We start from the raw sequence: 21,892 nt of genomic DNA on the forward strand, positions 1-21,892 counted from the left end.
TAAAAAAATAAAAATATGTCATTAACTTGGGAATAAATATTTCTAAAATAAAAATCTATGGATTCCCATATCTATACTCCTGTGCCTTCCTCTCCCTCTCTTTTTTATCTGTATGATCAGAAAAGATCCCATTTTCTTTGCTGTCCTACAGTTCCTGCTATGGATACAGATGCTGAGGCCTCCTGCACACAGGGAAGGGACTTTGCATTTGCACAAGGCTCCATGCTGGCATTTCCTCTCTCTGAACTGCCCTGGCAGCATTTTTGATGTGATATTGTGAAGCAAACTTTTAATATTCTTCAACAATTAGCAACATCAAGGGGGTGTTGCAGACACCTTTTCTAGCTAAATTCAATACCACCACTGTGGTGTTTTGGTTTTTCTGTTTTTCTCCTCTTTTTATTCCTTAGTTCTCCAATTCTGAGTGCTGGGGTCTTTTTCTCCTGCTATAAGCACAATAACAAAAGGAGGGCAGAAGTCATGACTAAGAAAACAATAAACAGCACAACATTTACATGGTGATATTTTTACAGTAGCCAAATGATTGCCTGATGACATCTCCAGAGCTTCCCAAGGTTCCCCCAGTCAGGGCCACGAGATTGTTATTGCTTTCTTCAGCTCCCCAGGGTAGAAAAGGTCCACAAAGGAGGCACCTTGCTCTTTATCTAGTAATGAACTTTGCAACTTGAGATAGAGGAAAAAGTACACAGATTCTGGAGACTGAAATTAATCACCAAAATAATACTTCTGAAACTGTTTCCCTAAATTATGTGATAAGAAGATACAGACAGAGCTTTGTCCTGTTTACCCTTCCTAGTAAGGATCTTTTATTTCCTAAACAAGGGTATCATATTTAAACACAGCAACTCTTTCAGCAGTTGGAATTGAATACCACTGAATACATTGACCTTTAAAAGATTTAAAAATAACCTTGAATGCTGTCTTGCATTAGCTTTCATTATTATTCAATTGCATCTGATGAGCTGGCAGTAATTTCCACTTCTGGTTGCTATTGTTTCTTGTGGAACAAACACCTTCTCATACCTACAGGGCAAACTATATATGGAAAAGTGCACAAAAAGCTCCCTGATAAAATTCAGAGAAAACATGTCAGTGTAGCGGGCACTTGTCAGAGTAGCACTTCACTCACCCACCCTCAATGCAATTTAAACAAATTTCTGCTAATTTCTCCTATTTTTGTCCTCACACCACTCAATATTTTTTAAGAGCATTTACTTAATCAGAGACATATTTTCCAAATACACAGAATTCAGCTTATGGAAAAAAAAAAGACAGCTGAAAATAACAATAATTCCAATCCTTTCAAGATTTTATCTTTTTAGAGAGACATAAAACACAAGTTTGGTCCTTGTCCACATTTGTATGGGTAACATCTGTTTTCTCACCTTCATTCTACTTCTACTTGCACCTCACTGTATCAAAGTAAGTTTACAAGTGAGTGAAATAAATTGCTCTGACCTACTTGTTAGTCACTTAAAATACCTTCAAGGATCATGGAGTGAACAAATTGACTATTTCAATAAACAAAACACAGGGTAGGAATATCCATTATTCTCATCCCAACAGTCTCAGTGATTTAGAGAATCTGATGTGTGCCTCAGGCAAATGGTAACTCCTCTCCAATGGTAATTCCTACACAGATATCCCACCTTTCTCCAGCGGATGTTCAAATATCTGCCAGGAAGGTGACAAGTCCTGCTCAGTTCAAATGTGATTAGGAATAAGTGATTTAGCAATAAGGAGTCTCAAACAGTCTTTCTTGAGAACCTCCTCAGTACTTTGCTCTTTACAAGCCTTGCAGTATGATATAAGAAAAGGCTTTTAAATATATTTTGAATATTATTCTGCTACCACTATTAAGAGGCACAGTAATTTTTTTTTTTTTTTTTGAGCCAACTGGACTCTGTGTGGAGAAATATGTGGTAGCAAAGTTCAGCTTCATTGACATGAATCTGTTTACAACCTCATTTTAAATCCTTGGTGAAAGGTATGATAAATATATATATTTTTTTTAAATGCAAAAAAACAAACAGACAAAACCAAAACCAACCTGGATTTTTCCATTCCTTGTTCTTTTGTTTGTAACTTTTACTTAAAAGAGAAAAGAAGAAAGCACTAGTTTTTCTTTACCTGAAAATATATATTGCAAGGATGCAAATGATAGGTGAAAAGTTAAATTTACCTCCCTGGTGCAAACAAAGTAATTGCAATAAAATAGATTTTCCTCTAGCAACACAGTAGAAGATCTGACTTCAGTAAGACTCTTGCAAACAATCCTAGTGGTCTGCACTAACACCTTAATAGATCCCTCAGGTTTAGTCTTGAATCAACACAGATATTTTCTTATTTACCCACATTCTTGAAGAAGAGTACTTCAAGTATAAGTAAACATTCATTTTTGTAAACTGCTTGCATTAATAATTCATTACACTGCCATCAGTGACTTAATAATTCTTTTAAATCTCTTATTGTGATGATGTGAAGCTAGTAAAAGATTTCTTCCTGCCAACAGTGCTCGGAAAAATAATTACTCCTCTCTTATATCTCCTTTATGGGTAGCACCCAGGCTTCAATATTCCATATGGGGAGGAATTTTTGCTTATACCTGGCCTGCAAGAGAACACACAACAGCCAAGTATGAGAAGGCTTTTCTGCCAAAGCTCCTTTCCTATATTTGATTTCCATTGAATAATGATCCCACTGGAGTCCAAAATGTTACAGCTCAGGCTTAAGCTGAAGGACAATTGTTGTTGTTTTACCCAAAACCCTCATTTCTAGGTTCTGTCAGTGATGCAAGACCTAATTACAAAACATGCTATTTATTTTTATTCTGCAAACACAACATTATTATTCTCATAAATAAGTCTTTGGGTTTCACTTCTCTTTAACTGGAAGGGGTTTATCTAATATTTTCCAGATCATACCCAGGCCCTAGGTTACTGGTATACAGAAAAATGTCCTAGCTGAACATGCAGAAGTGATATGACTGAGGACACTTGCAATTCTACCAACAAAATTATTTCTCACTTAACAGTTTCTATGCTAGGAATAGTTAAATGCTGTTCCAGGGGACGACAGGAGTAACTTAGGCTTACAGATTTGTTTTTTTGTATGATTTTGTATGATGCAGGGCTGCATACACGTGTGTCAGGTCTGTTTTGGTAAGGCACAGGGTCATGGAAGCAGAAGTGAACGCTGTCCCTTGTGGCTGCTGCTATTTTCCTTGCTGTCTATGCAACATCTCCAAAAATGTGTGTGTGTGTAAGGCTGTATTCACAAAGCTGTATTTTGACAGAGATAATGTGCAAAGCAGCAAAGTGCTAGAAAACTCATCTGGGTTGTTCTTCATCTGAGACTCCAGCTCATCTATATGCTAATTCGGACGGGACACAAGCTGGATTCTTCCAAAGACCGTGCCCCTAATATCCTTTTTAACACATAATTTAATATTATGTTTTGGGGACAGGCAGTAAAAGTCAGTGCGCTGTGTTGTTCTGTAAATCCACTGATTGCTTCTTTCAGGGATATTGCACCAAGGCTTGGCTTCTCAGCTGAAAGGACAGCAAGGTCTGTCAGCCTGAGCTGGCTCGTTGAGCTCCTGAGCCCCACACACCACTGAAGAGCATTAAATAGCACTTCACAGATGCTAATATAGAATAATAAACAGCACAAAGGTATGAGGAAGTGTCTATTTTTATACTGGCAATTGAACCACTTACCACTGAAAAGGCCATTATTTGCATGTGAAACCTGCTCTCTAACACTTCTTGTAACTATGGAATTCTAGACACCCATAGCATAGAAAAGAAATTAAAAAAAAAAGAAAAAAATGAAAAGAGAAAAAGAAGAAACAACACAAATTTGTGAACAGAACTCTAAAGATTCCAAGAACAGGAAGTATTCAGCTCTATGTTTGAGAAGAAGATGACAGAGTTCACAAAAGCAGATGCACTGCATCTTCACAGGAACCTGGCAGAGCAGGCCATGTGAAGCTGGTAGACACATTAAACTGAAGAATAGGTCTGAGCTTCAAAGGGAAGAGAATCACTCTCAGATTTACAGTAATACTGTCATAGAACATATTTAAAGAAGACAACATAAAAGGAATCAAAATACATTTCTTGAAGTATAATAGGCTTTATTCTTTTACCTTGGATGTGGAAAAAAATGGAAATAGAGGAGGCAAATGGCACGAAACTTTCACTGGCTTGGGGAAGGTGGTCTACCAGTTTTAAAAACTTTTCTCTGGCTGAGAAAATTTAAGATATGCATTTATCAAAGTAACTCTGAACACAGCTTAGAGCCCATGGAGTTTGCTTCAAACACAAGAGGCACTTTTAAGCTGCCAGTGCACCAAGTTGCTTATCTACACGAAGAGTTACTACAAAGCCCAAGAGAGAGCTGCTGTTACCTCCTACCTGAGTGCAGCTGATTAAGCATGTCCTTGACAGAAATTGTCTGTCTAAGTGACTTTTAGCTTGCAGGAACTTAACCAAACTAAGAAGTCATCCAACAGGCAACAGGGTGGGACAAAGAAATGACAGTTCTTTCAATTTCCTTCAAATCTAACTCTTCAAGAGAGGTTTGGTAACTCCAGGGAACAAAAACATGAAGTCAAATGATTGTACGTTGCAGTACTCCTCATCTACACTGCCCCTCTCATCCTCTTTCTTCTGGAGTCACAGGTTCAGCTACAACCACACCAGAAAGATGGGAAGCATCCACTGGTGTGCTTGGTTTATCTTTTTCTTTCCTCCTCTCTAGCAAGTGCACTGTGAGGTAGACTGGCACACACTTCAGGAGAAACAGGGGATCAAGGACTATTATATTAAGATGTGAAGTCACTGCAGTCACACAAAATCATCTGTGAACAATGTCATGAGTGCTGCCCGTGTCTAAACAGCTCAGATGAGAGCTATTTTCAGAGATTTTCATTATTACTATGTTTTTTTCCCAGGTCACACAAGGAAGATGTCTATTTTAGGCAACTGATTTATACTTTATACTTATTTTGAATTATTTTTTTCACCCAGTTACTTTTTATTGATAAGCCATGCACAAATCTCAGGGCTATGCAGAAATATGGTTTTGCCAAACACCCTAATATGAATAGTTACTTTGAACATCCCAAGAGAGTTGACCAGTCAAAAGATGTATTTTGACCACTACCCTGCATGTGACCTGCATAGGCAGAAAAGTCTTTCAACTTGTGCAGCCTAAAAGCCAGCACACAGGAGAAAAACATCAAAACTGGACAAATTAGCAAGATTCATGTGAAACCACTAAAGAAAGCTTTTTAATTAAAAAGCCAACCTGCTGGTTGACTTAATCTGGTCTTGATTTTTCAGTTTGACAGTTTGTTCAATAGGGACGTTTCTAGATGCTTTTGAATATTTAGGTTAGAAACCTGTTTTCTTAACTCATTGAGGCATCTGATATGTCAGATTTAATATAGGCCAAAGCTTGTTGCAAACCCATGTCAGAATGCACAAGCCTATCTGGGGTACTGAAATTTTGCCAGCTGGTTTTTAATCCTCTGTGTGCAAACTGCATTCACCAAATTTCAGCCATTTCAGTGGTGACTGCGTTTTCTACACTGGGTCATTGTCACAGTTCCATGAATGCCCTGCAGATCTTTATTACACCTAATGTATGTCCCTTTCTATCCCAAGTGGTTTTTAATTTAATTGAACAATTTTTTAAATAATTTGTAAGCTTGAGTGTCAGTTTTAAAAGTTAACTTCTCTTTTGTTTGTTGGTATGTTTTTTTCTTTTAAATCAAACAAAAAATGGAGGACAAGGACAAATCTGATGCAGATTCTTTACAGATAATGGAGGTTTCAAATAAAAATCTCACTAAAAATATTTTTAATTACTGTTGTAGGATTTTAATTTTGTTTTCTTTTCCTTTAATTTTGCCCATGATAATTTCTTTAAACTTAACCTTGAGGAATCATTTGTTAGGGAGCGAATAAACTCTTCCTAGCTATGAGGGGACAAATATTTTCACTTACATTTTCCAATTAAAATATTGCAGAACAACCTACATCAAAGCAGTAAAATCACTGAAGTGCACCCACAGAAATGGGCAGGACACCAGGTGAAGCCTCATTTGAATTCAGTTAGCAAGTCTTGAAAAATAGAAAGCCTTAGTTCCTGTTTAGCCCTGGTGTAACAGAAATCAGGTTGAATTGTATTCTGAACCTAAAAACCCAAGTGATACACAGACTATTTTAATCATAAACAAAGTATGCAATGCTAAGGAATTGTAATCTGATAAGGGTATGGGCTCCTTCTGCATTGGAAGAACAATAAAAGAAGCAACTCTTTGGTTCTGAGGTAATTTGTCAAATACCTTAAATTAGAACAATGGAGTTTTTTATTACCTCTTGGTTTTGGTGTACCAGAGTTTTATTATATTAAAATCTTTTGAGTCATAAAGATTGGAGATAAATACACATAACTGAATAGTGTTAACATATTATCTCAAGAAAAAATAAGCATTTATTTTCATTTTCCTGTTAATCCCACAATTTTTCTTCTTTAATTCAGTAAAGAAACTGAAAAAAGATGTCTAGTTCAGTAAATATCTTATTTCTCTATCCTCAATAGATTTTGTGTAATTCTGAAACAACAGCTACTTCTGGTAAGAAACAGAAGGACTAACAAATTATAAACATAATAAAACTATGCAGTACTAGAAAAAAAAAAAATTGTTCCCTGGGTCCCTAGGGCTTTTCTGTTGAAAAGAAAAGGAAAAGAAATACAAAAGACAACATAAACAAACAAAAATCCCTGTTTGTTTTGCAACCAAAAAAAGGGAAAATTATTGAGCTACATGTTCATTTTCTAAAATTAACAAAGTGCATTTACCAGCTGACTTAATCCTTAAAAAAACCCTAAAGCCAAATAGCTAGGTAGCTAATCCATATATCCATAATAATAGATAAAGTGCATCCTCTGGTTAATTCTGAAAAATAACAAGGACTTTTTGCTATTACTGGAGGATGCTAATGGCCCCTATCAAGGAAATCTGTGATCAATAAATATTATTAGAGACCAGTTCAACTCAATTGGGGGTGCTCAGAACTCCTTTCAGTTCCAGGGGAACAATGAATTCTCCTCACAGCACAGAGAGACTAAAACATGAGCGCAGGTTAATATTTTTTCTCTGTTTGGTGCTCTCTATCCAGGTTATAACACTTGTGGTGTGCCTTCAGAGTCCATCTTTTCCTCTTTACAATCACACTGCCCCCATGTGAAAATTCCTCCTTTCCTCCAATCCTGCTCCAGTCCTCAGCTCAGGATCTGGCTCTGTTTCATGGGAGTGCTTTGGCCGCTTTAATCTTCCCATGCCACCATTGTGCAGCGTGGCTGCAGCAAGGCCTGAGTGACAGGAGACACACAGGAACCCTTTGTTCCCTTCTCACCCTTTTCCATCTCTTTTTGGAGATTATATCAACTACTGCTGGCTCCTGAGAGCTGCACTGCAGCTTGTTAGGGAAACTCGCACACGTTCTTAAGCCAGTGGAAAACCACCACTGGCACAAGGGTGATTTTCCACTGAACAAAATAGAATTCACGAGGAAAGATGTTCAAGCTTACGGATCACACAGAGTGCAAAAATCACCTGCCTAGACATATTTTAGGGTCAGAAAATGAACAGAGAGTGGGGGGGAGGCTAGCAAAGATAGCTCAAAGGAAGATAAATAGAGAAATTAACAGAGAAGCAGACCCAAGCCTGGACACCTTCCCCAGTCACTTCCCTGGGCATGAAGGGAACAAAAAACAAACTGTGCAGAACTTTGTACTTTCAACCTCCAGTCATCAAAGCATCTGCACATAACTCATAAATTCAGACCCATTCCCTCCATTCTTTTGAAACAGCACAATATCTATTTTCCTCCCATTTTAGAGATAAGAGAAACAAAGCATGGACAGACTAAAGTCAACTCAAAGAATCTGCAAACATGTTTTCTGTTACCCAAACATTTAACCTCTTTGATGATAAAAAGTCTTAGGCAAGAAGAGTCTAGTTCTGTTTTTCAATCCCATCATGTGCTTGATATAAACAAAGCTACAAAGCCCTGGTCCACTGATTAATATCACAGAGGGAATTCTTAGCCAAAGGAATAGTTTCTCTTGTTGCAAATGGCCCTCCTTGTACAAAACTGAAAAACAAGGCTCCTCCTGGCAAGGCAGCCTAAACTGTTTCAGTAAAGCAGCAAACCAATTTTCTGAAGAAAGTTGTTTTCTGATATATAAGACCAATCTTCAAAGTATATCTACGTTTGCATATAGAAAATATATATAAATATATTTTTAATCTTGGGGTGTTTTTTTGGTCAAGGCCAGAATTTTCAAAAATCTCAAGGGTTTACACAGTCATATATCAATTTACTTAGGTGAAAGACCATGTACAGTTATTTATATGTGAATTTCTGCATTCGTCTAAGTAGCATGGGGCTGTTGTGGTACAGTGCCTCAGAAAGCAGTTATGTTTCCATGGAAAATTTAGTGTTTCTTCAAATCAGTTGACTGCTGGAACTAAATTTATAAAAATGGGATTCTTGTCATCACGGTGGATAACAAACAATTCCATTTCCTACCTTGCCAGTGCCTGATATTCAATACCTAATGTAAGCCTTGATATCCCAGTCTGTAGTCAGATTGTCTATTAGAACAATTGTGCAGAAAATCATTGAGAAAAATGGTTTTCTCTTCCATATACAAAGTCTTTGCCACCAGAGGTCAACAATTAGTATACAGATCTATTATTAGTTTGAATTAATTTCTAGAAATAATATTTGTGAGTACGATTATTCACAATTTATGAGCTGATACTTAAAATCTGCAAAGTAGCTCATTTGACATACCTCATAAATTACACAGTACATTATTAGCTCATGAGAGGAGAGCATATGACTTAGAATAGATAGTGTGAAATGCCATATATATGAATTTGAAATTCATCCTCTATTAATATTCTCTTATTAGTGAAAACTTGCTGCTTATGAATTTCCCTACCAGCAAAATCACGGAACATATGCAAAAAAGCAAAAACAAAGAGGCTAATAGCAGTTTCAAAACAAAATCTTTTGAAATTCAAATCATTATTTGTGCAGAGAGAGGAAAAAAAAAACAAAACAACAAAACAAAAAAATCACAGTACTCAATTATCCTGTAGATGGAGAGGTGGAAAAAGGCAGGGAGGATGGTGACTTGCACTGTCTGAGGGACATGCAGTGGCTTCAGAGCTGACACATATTGAGTCACAATTAGAAGTAAGTTTTCATTCCGTCTCTCTCCTACCACAAAATTTTCTGTTTCTTCTAACTACATGCATGAAGAACACAGATATCCAATTATTGCTAATTTGTTTTGGTTTTTCATGCATAGTTAATGCAACCTTATTTATGGAGGGCAACCAACTCCCTTCAGGTATACCTAATTTTCTGTAGCATTCATATAATACATCGTTAATTTAAAATCTATAAAATGCATTGCATCCTCAGATGATATAGGAGGCATCCTACCAGAAAAAATTACCCCTCCCCCTAAATATTATGTCTCAGTAAATGTTTAAATAGGAATTTTCTCTTTTCCACCAAGATAACTCCATTACAGATGCTTAGGATTGCGTGGACAGATGCATTAGACAAAACCCATCAGAGAAACACACCAGGCAGCAATAAATGAACAGAGATCACAGAGTCACCGAGGATGGAAAAGACCTCCGAGATCTTTGAGTGCAACTATGACCAAACACCACCTTGTCAGCCAGACCATGGTACCAAGTGCCACATCCAGTCTTTCCTTTCATCTCCAGATGCCATGCTATGGCCTAAGACATGCCACAGAAATCACCTAGGACACACAGAAATCTGTTTTGGACTCCCTTGGATGTTCTACATGAACACACATCCAAGTCTTTGCACTATAAGTGCTTTTTTTGGAAATTTGAAAGCACTTTTGTGAGATCTTCATTGTACAAAATCTACTGAACCCTTCTGTTCTGTGTGCAGGAGGCAGAACATCTCTGCACATTTGGACTCAATGCCTGCATTTTAAAGCTCAACACTTCCCCTGATCACTATTTATTCTTCTAATATGACTTTCAGAAATATTTCATTTTCCTACTCCAGAAATCCAAATCTAATCAACTGATCTCCCAAGAGGACGGCTCTCAGTACAGGGGATTCAGACCCCTGACAAGTCAAATGATGGTAAAACAATAAAACAAACTCCTACTGTCTTTGCCATGCAGAACTGACTCCTTCTCTTGCACTCAGTCTCACTTTCCTGGGAAGCTCTGGTCCCTGGCAGGTGCTGCTGCCCACCTGCCCCAGCTTGGACTTCTCAGAGCATGGGAAGCTCCCCTTGGAAAAACTCCTTCCCCCTGCCCTGCAGAAAGAGCAGTGGGACAAGAGATGCAGGGATTTCTTTGTTCCACCTGGCCTTATTTACTCTTTCAAATGTGCCACCAAGTAGTCACATTAAGTTTCAGAAAGACCATTTGGGCTCTCTGTCACATGGCATAAATCAGAAGGCATACCATATAAAGAAATGCTAGGAAATCAGCAGAGAGGGCAAAGGCAGAGCTAAACTCAAGGGTACCAGCTGCACTGGCCACCTGAAAATATTATTTTAATTTTGTTTCTGCTCAGCTATAGACTTGGCTTCCTCTGAGAAATGTAGTATACAAATGTCAGTGCTCTCTACTTCCCAGTTCCTTTTGGTGTATGCTCTGCCATCTGAGCAGATACCTGTTCATTTAAATCATTAAATGCAAATTAGTCCTTGCAAGTACAGTGGCTTATTCAGAAAAAAAATATAATTTTAAAATGTAGTCCTATGCAGCTTGCAGACGTAAGGCACAGTATATTTTCATTTTAATGTCCTTAAAGATAAGCATGATCATTCACAGAAATTATTCCTTTTTCTGATTTCTAATTCACTGATACCATGCTCAGAAAGTACTTCCATAACAAAAGGTCTCATACTTCTTCCTCTCTGGGGAAATATAATAGTTTGTCTGAAGAACAACAGTTTGTTAATTATTTCACCATTTATCATCTGTGTAGCACACTCCCCTCCCCTGTGGTCAATAGCACCATCAGGGAGACCCAGCTTAATTGAGTAGATATTGACAATCCCTTTATTTAAATTGAGGCATGTAGAAGTAATTTTCAAGCACTGTTGATGGCATTTGGGTGATTAACATCTCCAGGTGTCTTTCAAAATCTCATCATTATTTTCCCTAACAGGCTTCTCTGGGTTGAAACCAGGACATACTGATCCTGCCTTCAGTTCTACTGTTGGCATGTTCATCTCATGCATACTGATCCTGTTACTCTACAGCATGAGGACATTTGAAAATGAAATAAAAAGGTCAAAAAACGTTGGCCTGTGGGAACCTTTGTTACTAGAGCTGATTGCTCTCAATGATTGCACAACATCACTCCAAGGTGTGCTGTTTTGGGGAGTTTTGATGTCCAAACAAGCTCTGTTCCCTTGTTTCTCTGCACTGAACACAAGACCCCTCCAGACCACAGCGTGTCCCAGCTCTGCCATGAGTTCTGCAAAGGTTTGCTGGCCAGTGTAAGGCTGTACAACAGCCCTGCAACAACAAACACTGGGGTACAAGCATTATTCAACCTGATGAACCTTTTAGGTGTTGAATGTGGAGCCTGTGCCAAAGCACTTCTGTCTTATTACTGGTCTCCAACTTATTTAACATTGAGCCTTCACAAAGAAACAGCAAATGATGCATTTTTAAAAAACAGAATCACAGGTTTAGCTAAAGAATCCTAAGATAGATCTTCCCTTTGCATTGTTATCACCCCTGGGGCTCCTGCCACCTACCTGAGACTTTTTTCTTTATCCTCTCCGGTTTCCCTACCCTCTTATTGTGCAGCTCTCACTTGTCAGTCCAATTACCTTTCTCTTTTTGCACCCATGACTTCCCAACATAAAAACAAACCATAAATGTCCCCCATGAGAGTCACTTTTGCATACCAGGAATCACTTGTCACTCCAGTGGAAAACATTTTGAAGAGAGTGACATCCCACTTGCCTGTCATCCTCCCACCAGGGAATTGGGAGGGAGGGAACTGTCAGGCTGCCTGCAGGCCATGAGCTCAGAAAGGCTGCCTGTTGCATGTGCAGAACTGGACACGAAAAAGAGACAGAGAACCAATGGCAAAAATGTGAAAGGTACAACAGGGATGCAGTCCCTGACTGCCCTCTGATAATGCTGATACATCCTGCTTTCCTTGGATTGCTTGTGTCCTTGCAGGTGTCTGACATGGGCAGAAAAGCACTGCCACGAGCTGCTGCAGGCCTTATTCTCAACAATTTAATCAACACATCCTTAAAACTTCCTCTCCCTGCAAAGAAATACTGGAATGATGGAATAGTTCAAGCTGGAAGGGACCTTTTAAAGGCTGTCTAATACAGCCCCCCTGCAAGGAGCAGGGATGTTTCAGAGCCCTTTCTAACCTGACCTTGGACATTCCCAGGAACAGGGCATCTACAGCCTCTTTGGGCAGCCTGTGGCATTGCTTCACCACCCTCACTGTAAAATACTTCTTTCTTATCTTTTAACCTGAATGGACTCACCTTCAGTTTAAACCATTAGCCCTTGCCCTATCAAAGAAAGACAATACTGTGTCAGCTCAGTGCTGCCTTATTGAAAATCAGCCACAGAGGAGTTGTTCCAGGGCTAAGCTGTCCTGACAAAGTAATATGAGCTAATAATTAACCAGCTCTTATTAAGCCATGTGTTTCAGCATCATTTTCTACTCTTGTGTGGCCCTAATCAAGAGCCAGGGCAGGGAATGTCAGTGAACTCCAGACCCAAGGGACCAGTTAGCATTTGAATGTGTGAACCAGCCTCTGAATTTCCCAGTTTTATGTTCAGTCAGTGGCTCAGGTCCAACTGATGTGCAATTCCACCTATTGCAACAGTTCCTTTGGGGCTATCCTGGGGAGGCATTTTGCACAAAAGGATTAACTCAGACAGGAACTTTCCCCTGAAACTAGTGGAATGAAAGAAATTGAGACATGGAAATCCTATTACTGGTTCCTGCCATTATTAACAAGATAAACTTTCTAATAATCTGTTTACTAAAACCTAAAGGTTGTTTCTCCCCTGATCCACGTGGGGATCATGGAGCACACCAGCCATGTCTGGGAGCAAGGGCTGCTCCAGGTGATTTCTATTCTGCAGCTTCCAGGTGGGCAAGTTAAAAGCCCCAGGTAGTTCCAGAAGAGGTGTTTAATTCATGGCACTGAGCAGAAGTGAGCTGCATGGAATCTGCTCCAGGAATTCAGAGCAATACCCCACCCACAGACTGCCCTGTCTGTAGGAGCAGCTGATGCTGTGATGCCAAGAAGTGAAAAGTTCCATTGACATGAACAGAGACAGTATTTTTCTGAAGTGGCATTTAGAATTCAAAACATCATCAGTAAAAATTTGCATAGATAACTAAAACCTTTTATGAAACACAATGTTCTGCCTTTTCAAAATGTCACAGAGCAACCCTTTAAAAAATTAAAAAATAAAGCAAGTAATGACAATAAGCTTTCTTCATTATGCTGAAAATCAATCTACAAATACTTAAAACATCTGCTTTGGTCTGTTACATCTATTTTCTGAACAGTCTCAGATGCCAGGAAGAGTTCTTAAAGGTTTTCTGGGATAGAAACCAGCAAAAAAGAAAAGCATAGCCATGTGCAGTTAATTGTAAGTTATGCATATTATCCATTTTTAAATATGCATTTTCAAACAGATCTTGGAGCACATTACATTGTTGATACTATACAAAAATGATTATAAATGAAAGTCACACTATAAATAAAGGATTTTTGCCAGCCATGATTAATATTTAAGAACCATGTGTGGAGGTTTATTAACTTGAATAAGAACTCTTTTTTAAAACTTTATTTCCATAAATTAAACATTCCTTTCCTATTACAGATATTTTTCCTTTTTCTGTTTTAGTTGTCTGATTATCCAAAAAGAAAAAGAAAAGAAACAAAAAGAAAGAAAGAAAAAAAGGGGGTGAGGGGCTGCAGGGCAGAGAGATTTCCTGCAGAAAAATTCTAATAGGCCTTCCAGATATATAGCATCTTGTTAAAAATTCATGCAGGCCAGAATACTAGAAGGTCAGAAAATGTCTTTGAAATTCTGCCAGAGCTCTTTTTGATAATTCATTCAGGTTTTAAAAGGGAAAATTCCTCATTAAAGAGAACCTAATGCTTATTAATTTATACTCCTAAGGCAGAGGCTGAATATTAAGCGGTGGACTCTGTTAATCCATTTATTAAATATCAAAGACCATATGTTTTCACCCTGTGTCCTTGCTTATTGATTAATTTCCTCAGACCTATATGGGTAAAAGCAAAATAAAGTCTCTAGACACTTTCCTAAACTGGTGGAGACTGTAGCACTCTTTTGTGTATTATGTACCTTACAGAACTCAATCTCCTCTGCCTTCAGGTACACGTCTGTAATCTCCTGGATCTGGCTGAATAAAATTCCCCTTTGCTGAAAGTTATCATTTTGTGCCAAAGGGTAAGTAAAATACCTCCTAGAGCTCTGATTTCAGCTTTCCTGCTGAACACATTAATGGACATGAAGTAACAGGAAGGCATCTCTATGCTCCAGAAACAAACAGAAGCTTTCCTGCTCTAGGCTGGCACAGAGCAAGGATCTGAGCACTTTCCCCTCTTACAGCTGTTTCCAAGAACCCTATTCAATTGCAGAGTTCCAAGCACAGTTCAGAAGTGTCCCGGTTTGGGCTGGAATAAAGTAAATTCTCCTAATGCCTGGTCCAGGCTGTGTTTGGAATTTAGGATGAGGATTTTGCTGATAACGCACTGATGTTGGAGTTATTGCTGAGCCATGCTTACCCCAAGTCCTGGACTTTTTAGTTTCCCACGCTCTGACAGTGAGCAGGTGGACAAGAAGGCTTCAGGGAGCATGGCCAGGACAGCTGACTGGGATTGGCCAAAGGGAAACTCCAAACCACAGCACAGCAGTGTAAAAACGAGGGGCACTTGGCCAGAAGCCATCGACCACTGCTCAGGACTGCGCTGGATATTGTTCAGGGAGTGGTGAGCAGCTGCCAGGTGTTATTTCTCTCTCTTGTTTTCATTAAAATCATACCATTATTATTAGCATTAGCACAATTATTATTTTTTATCTCACAGCTACCCAGTATCTCCATGCTGCCCAGAATCCAAATATTACCAAAGCAGAAGGCAACAAAAACTAATAGAAATGCTGAAGTTTTCAGCAGATCTCTGTTTCACTAGAGTATTTTCCCATAAGTTCAGGTGCATGTGTATATTCCATTTCATTGTAGCACTCTCAAATGAAAGAAAGCAGGATTACTATGTTCACTTTGTAGTGGTATAAAAGATGACTGAAGGTGCTACTGGCCTAAGAAGGGTCAGGACATAATTGTGAAACATTTTCTGAAATCAAGCAAACATAAAAATAAAACATTTTCATTTCTTATGACTAATTTTTCCCCTTTTCCTAAATCTGAGGATAAGAATTAAAAAAGGATGATTTCAGGTACAGTAAGAACTTTATGTCATGACTGACTACTGAAGTTTGACATTAGAGAGCAGAATCACCTTCCAAGTGATTCAATCTCCCTTCATGGAAAAAAAGGGAAAAAAAAAAAGAAGCCTGTGAGCAAAGAGCCAAACCACAGAGCACAATCATAATTAACACCTTCAAGATCATCAAGTAATGCTGATTCCCACCAGCTTGTAGGCAGCAGAAAAGCATGAAGGCACCCAGCACTGGCATAGGCTGGCTTGGCAAACCTCTTTCCCTGAGTGCAGAGGGGAAAAGCCCCTCGTGGAGTGGGTATCCCTAATCCCTCTGCATGTGTGACTCCCAGAAGTTTTCGAGCCAGAATTGTGTGGTTAACAAGAAAATGGTTACTCTTTTTGCCTTTTGAAGATCAGGTAATGTTTATCTTACTGCTAATTTTCAGTTTCCTGCTAACGTGGCTTAGAGTCTACAGAGATTTTTGCTCCTCTCCTAAGAGCTTCAGTAGCCAGCAGACAACTAACGAGGTGGCAGATGAGTACTGGCAGAGTTGAAACAACTTCTTGTACTGGGGAAAAAACCTGTGTAGCAGCAAAGAGAGGAAAATGCACAACAAAAAAAGCTCCTGTAACAGGCACTGAATGAAGGCACTTCAAATGGACACAGTAGAGAGGACTTTAAGGTGTTTTTCTTCCTGTACAAGAGCTGCTGTGAGCAGTCACTGCTCCTTCTGCTAATTCTTGCTGCTCCCGCTGTTGTGCCGGCACAATTATTAGTGTGACTGTGAAGTGAATCACATCAGGGAACTGATCCAAGTTAAAAATAACCCAGGGGTGGGGGAAAAGAAAACAGAAGAAAAATAACAAAGGAAACAAAAAAAGTACAGAAAACCCTCCTCCTTTAAAAAAAAAAAAAAAAATCCCCAAAAAAACCTCAAAGCAGCTGCCACTAAATCCAAAAAGAAATGTCAGGCACATCACAGCCTTGCCAGGGTCTTTCCAGAGCCATGGTTTCAGGACAGATAGATTGGCATTGCATTTGAAACCTACAGCCTGCACAGACAGCAGCACACAAAGCTGGCCTGTCCCAGGAACATGATGGATGTAGGCAAGAGCAGGATTTGAAAACCTTCCCAAAACATCAGCACTGGGAGTTGGGGATATGAACACATGAACACAAGGTGTTAAGCCATAACTTGAGATAGTCAAAGCATGGACAGTGCAAGTCTCACTGCTGCCCGCACCTCAGTAATTCAGATAGTTAAGGTGCACATCAGCTCTTTCAAGTTGGACCTGCAGCCACCACCAAACAGCCACCTCAGGGTGCTCTTTTTGGAATCAGGATTTTCAAAAATCAGCACCACAACAACTACTCCCCATGTGCACCATTACATACTCAGTGCACCTTAGGTTAGGATTGGAAGAATGCTTTGCTAGCAATCATTTAGAAGCTGCAGTGGAGAAGGACACATGAAAGGCAGAATATTTATCACCAGTCTAACCCTCCCCCAGTAAAAATGAAACGCAGATTCCATTTCAGTGGTTCCTGCAGGCAGAATGGCCTCTCACCAAGCTGAGATCTATTTTACATGTTAATATCATAATTCTCTAGGAATACAGCAAAGCCCCTTCCTGCTTATGATCTTCAGCATGGCATTTAGTGGCAGCCACCTGCTCAGCACAGCACAGCACAGATAAGTTGTGGAAGTTGCTGCACATTTTCTGAGCTTCAGACAAAGCCTTCCTGCTGGACAGTCTGCTGAAATACCCAAACCACATCTGTAACATAAGCTGAATGATTTCCTTGTGAATGAAAAGAATTTATTAAGATTGTATCATACAGAATCTATTTGGTGTCTGTCTCTGTGGTGTAAGTAACAGTTCCTGATGATAATAAGCTCAGCCTTAAATGCACACATGCCATGATCGTGCTGGGTAAGTTTAAAAATGCTGCTTGTCTGCCTGGCAGCTTTACCCACCAGGAACACAAATGATTTAAAACCCAGATGCTGAGCAATTTGAGATGCAGAAGCACCCTACAGTGAAGCAATTATTGCTTTGGAGGGTCTTATTATCCTCATCATGACATGAATTCCACACAAAATAAACATGCTTTCATTGTTATGTATTTCCCATGCTGCAGCATTGTAAAGAAAAGATTTAAAATTAGTTTCTCATCCTTACATGTAAATCTCAGCATCTTGTCTCCTTGCTAAGAGGGACAAGTGATGCCTGCTATTTTCCTGACATATTAGGCTCTATTCTCCCTCCCCAACTCCACTGGTTTAAGGAGAACAGAGCCTCCAGGGTATTTATAACCACTTTAAACCAAGTTCATGCCAACTGTCCTATGGACTGTTTCAGAAAAAAGCTGAACTGTCCTATTTCAGAATAAAGCAGAACATTCTGTTCATCATAGAAAACGCACTTCCTATAATGTTATCATCTTACCAATGCACTATACTGTATACTTGTTTCCCAGTGCTAATTAAAATGTATTGAGACATTCATGCTCTTGAATTACCTAAACCCCACTGATTGCAGACCTGGCACCTTTGGTGTCTGATCACACCCAGGTCACCTGAAAGTAACTCAGAAATGCAATTTTTAGGTATTTACAGCAAAGCAAGGACATGGATTAGCAAACTACTGCAAGCATATTTAGAAGTGTATAGAATTCCTTTAAGAAAACTGCAGGGCCCCATATTCTTTCTTGAATGATACTGAAAACCTTTGCCAAGTCATTCCAAACTTAAAGATTAATTGACAGTGTTGTTTAATCCATACATTGATTACTCTGAGTCCTTCTGTGCAATGCATAAAGGACAGCCATACAATTTTGGACTTTGCTTATTTTAGAATACAGCAAGTACTTCAAATAGTAAAATGCTAAAGTAACAGCTCTATATGGAAGAACATGTGCAAATTGCACTGAATCAAAGGCTAAGTCCCTTCTACTTTCAGCAATCAGCTGCTTTCTACATTCTTGAGGCCAAAACCAAACAGAATAAAGGGCAAAGAAACCTGCAAACATCAGTTTGTGTATGAAGCGAGTGGGCATTACAATGGGTAATAATTGTAGTAGTTAATGCTTATATCTGTATTTTACCTGAAAATAACTGAGGCTTTTAAGGCAATTTTTTTTTTTTTTTGGTTAAACTGCACAATAAATTCCAGAACAGTTGTTGAGAGCATTCCTTTTTCCTGAGAGGACAAACTCAGAAGGCCTCTTTTGTAGGTGCATGCCCCTGACCATTATGCTGTTACATATCTCAGCTACTGCACACACACTGGGGTCAGGCTCAATTCTTCCTGTAGAAGAATTTCCACTAAGCATGACAGTCACAAAGAGGAGGCAAGACTGAATAGCTATAAAGACTCCTTGCTAGGTAGGAAATAATATTCCTAGTTTCTGATGCACCAGCTCACCTCATTACACTAAGTTGGATGGGTTCTGAAAGAGAAAAAGCTGTACCTAGAATATGATATTGCAAATTCATTTAGCAGTTTGAGAATTCTGGGAAATGGGAGTGTAAATGTCATCCCACAAAACAAGCAGTCTAATTAGATAGATTTTAATTAAACAGGATTCAACCTGAATTTTCAAATAGCTTCAGATCAGACAAAAACCATATTAACTATTCTAGAAAAATATTTGCTGATATGCACCTGAAATTTGAATCTGTGATTTTTTCATTTGTTAATTCTGCCTTGATACATCAGCTGGAATCTGGAGGTTTCACAGCAGTGCAAAGACAGTGCTCTGAGTACGGCACTGCATTGTCCCCCACACCTGTGCCTTAGCCCCAGGTGTGAACCAGGAGTAGTTACTTTGATAGAAGAGCTCCTGTGCCTTGGGAGATTAGGAGGAAAAAAAATTAATCCATCTATTTAAATTCAGGGAAAGCTCTTTATTGCAAAGAGCAGCAATAAATTTAAGAACACACAATATTTTAACCATTATGGATGAATGTATGAAATGATGTAGTTAGTTGGCAGTCAATTCTGAGTTTCAAATATTTCCACTTTCTTATCAGCTGAATCCCAAGATCAGCCAAGTCCTCCACTTGATCAGAATCAACAATCTGACTACTGAGAAAGTGCACAGAGCATTTTATTACTCGAGTGAAGCACATGATTTAATCTCTTCATGGTGCACATTCATCACCACCAGGGAAGGAGGATGGATGGTAGGAGCACTCTCCAGAATGCTTCACTACTGCTGTCAAGTTGCAGTATATTCTGCTTTATCAAGATACTTAGCTCTTAACAAATGCCTAATAAGAACAAAATCAGCCCTGTTATTACAGTTAATGGGTTTTGTTGATGCCAGTGGGGAGCAGGAATTTGATTGTAATTTCATGTTGAAAACTTCCAAACTGAAAGGAATGCTGGCTGCTCTGCAGCCATCACAAAGGCACAGCATCCTTCCCTCCGAGGAGTCCTGGTGCACACACACTTGGGCACCAGACAGTGCAGGTTAAACAAGCAGCAGTGCTTACAGCAAAAATGGCACAAGTTGTGCATTATCTGGGTAATATGAGCCAGTTTTTATGTGTCAGAAAACAGAACTACAACAGCAGGTTTTGTAAATGACCTTGCAACTCTTTCCTGAATATCCTCTTTCATATTCAGCCATGAGTTGCCCAGTGCCTGCTTCTAATTTTTCAGGAAGAGCCAACAAAATATTTAGGGGTCTTCAGGAACTTAAGGTAAGAGAATGCTGAAGTTCCTGAATATGGCTTTCAACACAAAGAAAAAATAATTTATCGTTGTAAAGAGAAGAACTGAAGCACAGAGTTACTCAGTAAATCCTCCCCACTCACATCACAAATGAAATCACCTGACAGCAAGGTTACTGAGATCAAACTTTCTCCTCTGCATCACCTTTCATGCCCACGTGTCCATCTGCTAAACGTGGAGCTGGAGTGTGCACCATCTGTGCTCAGCACAAGAGGGAACAGAGACTCCCAGGTTTTACAGATTATAAAATTAACACAGGGACAGACCCTACTATGCCCAAGGAAAGAGCCACCATGGTTTTTGTTTCTTTATGCTCCCACAATCAGACATGATATCTCCTCCCAGAGGCAGGGCATAAATCTTAAATTCTTTTTGTATAGTTTTTCCATCCTTTTGTACAGTTACTCCACTCATGATCAGTTGTGGAATTGTTGAATAGACCTTTGTTAAATTAATTTATTCACACCTAACTTCCCACTGTTTTCACCTGTGATTCTTTTGGTCCAATGCATGTTGTTGCTATTTCTGTTGGTTTATTGTCAGCTCAGGCTTATAGGTATAGCAATTGATTTGTCTTACCTCTTTTCTGTTTTTCATGCCCTAATTTTCAATTAACGCCTATTCATTAGTGCTTTTACTCCATTAAAAATCCACAGGTATTTTGTTGGTGACTTTTATTGGCCTGCCATAAAGAAGGTTCTGCTTTTTACCTGTCAGCCAGGTCTGATTTTGTATTACTTCTGGCAGCAATAACTAAGCATGTGACACTGCCTTTGTGAGACTGATGGATGTCGTGTGACACAGCTACGAGGCAGAAGTGAAAGGGGAAGGAAACAGAGAGAAATATTGGTCCTCTCTGTTTAATACCTACACATAACAGAGTCATAGAATGTAGGAGGAAGAGTGGACTCCTGCACCTATCCACCATTATCTCTGGCAGAAGCTTAAGTACAGATCTGCCATTCATTTACCACACTCCCTCTCCTGTTTAATTGCAATCTTGGATTATGTGCAGCACACTTGCCTGAATAATGTGTGGAGAACAAAAGCTAATGAAAGCTAGATGAGAAGAAAACAGTGGTGGGAAAAAAAAATTGCATGGTGGGAATAAAACCATCTGTTCAGGAAAATGAAAAGAAATAAATGCCAAAATGGCTCAGTTCCATAGTCAAATGGATATATGTTAACTAGACTTCAGCACTTGTTCATAGTTCTCATTGCAACAAATGCTAACATGATGTAGTCCTTGTTTTCTGACATTGACCTCTGGGGCAGTTAAATGGCACAATACTTTCTGCAGGCTAAGAATACCTCTTCTGGACAGTCACTGTGGCTAAAGTGGTGCAGAGTAGCTTTTTTAATGATAGCAATCTTATTTTGAATCTGACCTGTTAAACTTGTTCAACACAAAATGTTAAAACCACATTTTGTGCAGAAAAAAAAAAAAAATCCATTGCTAGGTGGTGAAAGGAAAGAGGTCTAAAAGCTCTTCTGACAGGTCACCAGATGGAGTGGGGACACTGAGCCAGGGCTGTGCTGCATTCTCACACAGTAACTG

Source organism: Lonchura striata, chromosome 9, assembly GCF_050655825.1.
Source record: "Lonchura striata isolate lonStrDom1 chromosome 9, ASM5065582v1, whole genome shotgun sequence".
NCBI lineage: Eukaryota > Metazoa > Chordata > Aves > Passeriformes > Estrildidae > Lonchura > Lonchura striata.